The sequence below is a fragment of the Epinephelus moara genome, chromosome 8 (genome assembly GCF_006386435.1).
Source record: "Epinephelus moara isolate mb chromosome 8, YSFRI_EMoa_1.0, whole genome shotgun sequence".
Taxonomy (NCBI): Eukaryota; Metazoa; Chordata; class Actinopteri; order Perciformes; family Serranidae; genus Epinephelus; species Epinephelus moara.
Genome location: NC_065513.1, coordinates 4,607,626 through 4,614,665, shown reverse-complemented (window position 1 = coordinate 4,614,665; position 7,040 = coordinate 4,607,626). Strand labels below are relative to the sequence as shown.

The following is a 7,040-nucleotide window of genomic DNA, read 5'->3' as shown; positions in this document are numbered from 1 at the left end:
GGCTAACATTAAGCTCAGCCGGGGTCACTCCAGTGGACTCATGTACAGAGCTGTTGAGCGCAAAACGAAACTCAGGCAGATACTTGTCCCATGTTTTGTGGTTTCCTTCCACATAGGCAGCAATCATGGCCTTGAGATTTCGGTTGACACGTTCTGTTAGGTTGGTTTGTGGATGATATGGGGTGGTCTTCCTTTGACTGAGATTCCACTTCTTGTAGGTCTGTCCGAACACAGATGACACAAACTGTGATCCTTGGTCAGAGAGAATGTAGTCTAGCACTCCCCAACGGGTGAGTATCTCCCTGTTTGGCACCAAGGAGACTGTTTCGGCAGTGGCCTGTCTTAAAGGGAATAATTCCACCCAACGTGAATAATAGTCCACAAACACCAACAGATACAGGTTCCCATTTGAACTTTGAGGAAACGGTCCCATGATATCCACCCCCAGCATTTCCCACGGCTGACTGACCATGGTTTGCTGCAGCTTCCCAGGAGGTCTGCGATTCTCCGGCTTGTGGCTCTTCTAGCAACACACCAATCAAAGGAAATGTTCCGTTTCTTTTTAAAAAAAAAAAAGAAAAAAAAAAGTACTCACAGAGTCACAGTGGAAATGGCACGTGTCTGCTCTGTCAATCAGTCAATCAGTCAATCAGTTAGTCTGTCAGTCAGTCAGTCAGTGGCGGCGATCATCCCCGGAGTTTGACAGCTGATCCGCCGGTTTAGTAGACTGGATCCGGTAAGAAGAGCCAGGAGCCGAGTCCGCTGAAGGAAGCAGGTGCGAGGGACTACACTACCCCGACTTGATTCGGATCTGATCTGCGGGATGCGGAGCTTTAGCGGACACCAGACACTTCTTCTGTCTCTCCTGCCGATAAGGTGAGCTCTGAACCAGCTTGTGCTCCCGCAGGTGTGCTGCTTGTTGAGCGTGTGCCGTCACGTGACTTTTTGTCCGACGTGTGTCAGTGTGACTCCCAAAAATAAACAAATAATCAAAACGGTGGATCGTTACAACAGGTCAAGTCACGGCAGCACAGATGTCTGAGAGAGAGACCCCTTTCAATGCTGCCCTGGATGTGGACACACTCAGAGTAGAGAGACACTTCACATTACTAGGGGCTGGCAGGCCTTGCAAGCTGTAACCATGTAGAATCACATCCACAATCCAGTTAGAAAGTCTCTGTCTTGATAGGGGTGTACCTTTCTTACAACCCCCATAGCAAACAAAAAGTTGGTCAGTCTTAAGTGAATTGGCAGTGGCTTCCACGTATGTCTTGAGTGCCCGAAGTGGGCACAGTAGCTCAGAGGGCACCTCTGCCCCCTGAGATGAACCCAGTGGATTAAATGCTGCCAACTCGGTGGCTTGGTTTACATGTGAGGAAGGTACTCTCTTTGGCAGGAAGGATGGATTCGGTAGGAGAGTAACCCCTGAACCAGTTCCCCCACTCACTTTGCATATGTGATAGCAAGCAAAAATGCTGTCCTAGCAGACAACCACCTCAATACGGTCTGCCCCAGCGGCTCAAATGGGGGGGGGACACAAGGACCCCAATACTAATTTCAAGTCCCATGATGGCGGCATACACTTTCAAGGTTGATGCACATCTGCCAACATCAAACAATGACCACAGAAAATGCAGAATGATGGCCTAGTGTAGGGAGCCCTTGAACTTAACACAGTATGGATCCCTGACTGGTCACAGGATGCCAGGAGTGGATTCTGGCCTCTAATGGCCAGACACATAGTTAAAGGCGATCTGGATGCCATATGTGTCCCTCCAGCTGAGACAGAGGATCTCCTTGGGAGGCACCAAGGCTCCCCACTGAGTAGTTTCAGAAGCACTGGAAACCATGGTCTCCCTGGCCAGTTGGGGGCCACTAGAAGCAGTTTTTGGCCTCCATGTTGGACTCTGTCCAACGTCGCCCAAATTAGGGGAATCGAAGGAAAGGCATACAACGGGCAGTTCGGCCGAGTATGAGCTAAGGCATCCTGCCCCAGTGGACTGGTAGTCTCCCTTAGGGAGTACTAGAGGGAACAATGCATTGAAGGCAAAAACGTCCACTTCTGCTCTGCCATATCGGCTTCAAATCATTCCCACCACATCTGGGTGAAGTCTCCAATCTCCCTGTTTTGGCCCTTGGCGTGACAGCACATCTGCTGCACTGTTCTGCATGCCTGTCGAGTGTATAGCTCTGAGGCTCAGGACGTGGGGAAATGCCCACGTAAGGAGCTGCTGTGCCACTGGCAGACCCTGCCTGGACTGAGTGCCCCCTGATGATTGACATGATATACTACCGAGGTACTGTCTGTCTGGATAAGAACATGCCAGAAAATGTTGCAGTGCCAGATATACTGCCCTGAGCTCGGGCACATTTATTTGTTCTAACTTCTGCTGCACACTCCATTGGCCCTTGATGGTCCTGCGCTGCCAGATTGCACCCCAGCCCAATAGAGAGGCATCCGTCTCCACCACCTCTCGGCGGGAAGGAATTACCCCCAGAGGAACCCCCTTGGTCAGGTAACCCACTCTTCTCCAAGGCTTCAGAGCCTGGCAACATTAGCTGGACACCCTGACGTTCCTGCCCCTGTGCCACTTGGGATCCAAGCAGAGCCCACTGATCCAGATTTGAAGGGGACGTAAGGACAGAAGACCCAGAGGAATCACCATGGATGTTGCTGTCAGCATGCCCAGCAGCCTGAGAAGGAGTCCATACTTCATAAGCTTGTCCTTCTGGAAGCAACCCATAAGTTGCAGAATAGCCTCCACCCTCTCTTGGGAAAGAAAGGCTCTCATTAGCTGTGAGTTGAGTGTCATGCCCAGGTAATCCACTCTCTGACTTCGTGTAAGCTTGCTCTTGTTGTAGTTCACTGTAAGGCCCAGCTGGCTCACATGGCCAAGTAGCGTAGCTGTGTCTCGGATTGCCTGCTCGGCTGTTGGGGAAATGATTAGCCAATCGTCCAGGTATGGTAAGACTGTTAACCCTCTGGCTTGTATGGGAGAAAGGGTGGCTGCCACGCACCTCGTGAATATGCGGGGGGCCAGTGAAAGAACGAATGGCAACACTTCGAATTGGCAGGCCTGTCCCTGAAACGCAAACCTCAGGAACTGCCTGTGGTGTGGTGCAATAGGCATGTGAAAATAGCCATCCTTGAGCTCTACTGACACAAACCAGGCCCCCTCTGTCACTGAATGGAGAGCATTTGCCATCCATAACATTTGGAACAGCAGAACCTTTAAAAATCTGTTCAAACCCCTCAGGTCCAGGATTGGACGAAACCCGCCATCCTTCTTCAGAATTAAAAAATACACTGAATAAAACCCACTGAGCCATGTATGCCATTCTACAGGCTCGATGACGTCTTTTTCTAAGAGGGCTGCTAATTCCTGGCTGAGGGCCAGGGATTTTGCAGGGTATCAACCACAGATATTCTGACCCCACAGAAAGTGGGTGGCTGGCATCAGAACTGTAATGTGTATCCCTTGGACACCACCAAAGGGTCTGTGGTCTCCCTCTCCCTGTTGCTGAGTTTGAACCACTGGAAGGGTGCAGAGGGTGTAATGACACGCCTCTGACAGGGGGGGGACTGTGCAAGCCAGACCTGACGGCAAACCAGTGTCACTGTTGACATTAACCTGCCAAGCTCCCTAGACATGAAAGCAAAAGTCTGAAGGGATGCAACACTAAGGGTCTGGGCAGAAGAGTCTGCACCAGATTCCTACAGGGTCTGAAACAAAGCCAGGATGAGGTGAGAAAGGGAGTTACCAAGATGCCCCATATGTGCTGCTATATTATAACTCTTAGCAAGGAGATCATCTGTCAGTTGACACAAGGACAAGGACAGCAAGCATCAGGTGTAAGAGCCTCATCTGGGGAAACTATCAAAGAGGCAATGGTAGGCTCAAGTGGGTCCATACGATCTAACCCATAGCTACCTGCCTCCTGCATGGCAGACAAGTTCCTGCAATCACTGGTGTGACGAGAGTTTAGCGTCTGCCCAACACTTATGGAGCTCCTCAATGTAAGGTTTAGATGGAGGAACCGAAAAGGCAAAGGGCTGTAGCATCTGGCTGAAAAAAGCACTGAATGAGCTGCTGCCACCGGAGATTCATCTAGCCCCAGGTGTGCTAAAGCCATTCCAATAACTGGTTACACTGTAGCACGACCAACTTCAGATCCATGCAATGACCCAACATCGGACCCTTGCAAAAAAGAGCCTGAGGTCATGGGGGCTGTGTCTCTATTCAAATCTTGAGCTTCCTCCTCCTTATCTGTAAACAAACTGCAGGATGCTGCAGTAGATAGCATATCATCCTCTTGACAAGGCCAGTCTCTTGTGGTAGAGTCACCACTGGGAGCTGGCCCCCTGTTATCAGGTAGAAGATTGAGCAGGAGCTTTTTAATCTGGGCAAATCAGATGTAAGAGTGCCAACCTGAAGAGCCCAAGTGTCCACCTTTTTTAGTTTTTTAGGAGGACCATGTGAGGCCATGCTGCGTCTCTTTGATGCTTCTGGATTAGCCATGCTAGCAGACGGCAGTTCAGTATCATTAAATATCATTAAACAGTTAAGGAGAAAAAAATACACTAGCAATGATAATGATGAATAGCCTACACCAAAATTAGCTCACAGTCAATACTAAGTTGTCACTAATGACAAACGTTGTCACTGATGGAAAAAAAAGACACACTTGTCCTAGCGTTACACAATGCTAGTCGGCCACCACAAAAGCACCACGCTGCTATCCTTTTGCCCGGACATGTCCACTTTTCACGTCCTGTCCGGGGCGTCCGGGGGGTGTTTATAAATTGATGATAATGTCCGGTTTTCCTTGTGTGTGTGTGTGTGTGTGTGTGTGTGTGTGTGTTAGAGTGCATCACGGGCCGCATATTTCTGTCCGAACCCGACAGTCATTCTGTTTTGTTATGTCCGAAACCGAACCGAGACCGACATTATTTAATTACTAAAGCACTGAGTTTGTGTCATACAGCTGTTATGGTTAAAGGCCATTTAACAGGCCGGGTGTGCACCGTGGGTGCTCCGCGGAGAGGGAGACCTCCGTGTTTGAGATAGGAGCGGGCGGCGGGAGGTCTGAGGCTTCCAGAGAGGGGAGAGGGAGAAATAAAACAAAATAAGACAAAATAGGAAAAACCTGTCTCCCTCTTTTATTTTATTTTCAGCATTTAATCAAGGCGGAGGCGGGCGGCGGGAGGTCCGAGGCTTCCAGTGAGGGTAGAGGTAGAAACAAACAGCCAATGTGTGTGTGTGTTCTGTTCAGGTGTTGTCACGTAAATAACAGTCCCCAAGCAATAAACAGGACAGACAATAGGATTTTATTTATTTTTACACTACATGTTCACTGAAAGCTGTCCAAATCTGACCCAAGCCCGAATACAATTTATACATTTTTGATCGAACCCGGTCCGACCCGTTGGGTAGGCCTACTGTCGGACCCGTCGGCCTCGGATCGGGTAGCCACACTCTAGTGTGTGTATGTGTCCCTATTGGGGCCTATCTGAATTTCTGTCTTTGAGAGATATTATTTTGTAATATAACTGAATTTTCTATCCATACATATAAACTTTAAATATACTAAAATTACAAGGCATCTTTGAGTAAACTGCGAGTAGCCTATCATTTAAGTAGGCTATCTCGTGGCTGGGCCGAGTGTCCTCTTTTTTGGAAATCAAAATATGGTCACCCTATGCTATCCAACAAACTAAACTTAGACTAGGCCGCATCGAAGTGTGCCTCATAACGCTCTACACAAAAGCTATCTCACAGTAGCAGCGAACATAAGCACTAATTAATCACCTTAACACATAACTACCCATTAACATTCCACCCAACGGTGTACTTACTCACTGTGTATTGTGTACTTTAGTTCAGCATAAAACTGTAATGACAAGATCACCGCTGTCCGTCTGACTAGCTAACAGCTTCTTCAGTTGCGTGAAGATAGAAGGAGCAGATTGCGTGATGACACGGTGGTTTTATACTGGAGCGAACGCCCTACATCATTGCATGGTCACAGGTGGCATTGTTGGTATAATGACTCGACTTGCACATGTGTGAGATGAAGATATCCAGTGCTAAAGCACTGCCGCCTAGCAGTCAGGAAGAATGAAATAGAACTAGGGTTCTCTGAGTTAAGATTGTCTTTACTAATCCTAACAAATACGGAGAACGAACACCCTCACCAGGACAGTAGCTGAGGCCATGAGTCCTGCAGGCGGCTTCCACTGATAAACTTTTTCTTTGCGTGGTTTGACTACAAGACTTTCACAGTTAATGCATTTTATTCCACACAAATGAAAGTGTCAGAGTGTTTTTAATGTCAAAGTTACAAAAAAATACAGTATGTTCACAGAAACTAACAAAGCACACACTTTGTGGCAAAGTTGATGATGGAGCACATTGCTAATTTGTGCATTGCATTCGTGCCTATGAAATATATCATCACACAAAATAAATCATGGCTACATAAGGTCATAAATGCCACAGAATCTGACAAACTGAGGCTTTAAATTTTAAATTAAAGTTGATGTAGTCACTGACCACTACCCTAGCAGACTGTGTCCATCATAACAGGCCACATTTATTGAAGCATTTTCTTTTTAGTAGCCCTCCTGTGTGGCCCCATTATGCTCCTCTTGTGTTTTATTTTGAAACAAACACACCTGTTCCACTGTCATTTTTACTGTGCGAGCACATCAGTTGTTCACAGGCATCTTTGTTTTCTCACGCAGCCCATGAGTACATAATCTTATTTTCCTGTTTCCCCAAACTCTTGTGTGGCGTACTTTTTTATTTTGGGCAGACTCTCCTGCATGTCATAACGGTGTGCACGTTTTTAACCTGTGTATGGGGCCTCTGTCCAACCAGCTGCAGATCTTATCAGCAGAGACCTGTTTTCCCATCGCTCTTTTCTGTCCTGCCCACATGGAGCTTCTTTTTTTGGCAAATTAGCTCAATGTGTTATCTGCTTTGATCTCCACTCCTCCATACTTCACATCTCAACCATGCTCAGAGCCCTCTGGTGTG

General features: G+C 47.8%; 1 protein-coding gene across 1 annotated transcript in view; it reads right to left on the bottom strand.

Annotated features, from left to right (window-relative positions):
• The window catches only part of LOC126393944 (coiled-coil domain-containing protein 106-like), a 613,357-nt gene that overhangs the window by 118,694 nt on the left and 487,623 nt on the right, over positions 1-7,040 (bottom strand). The window lies entirely within an intron of this gene.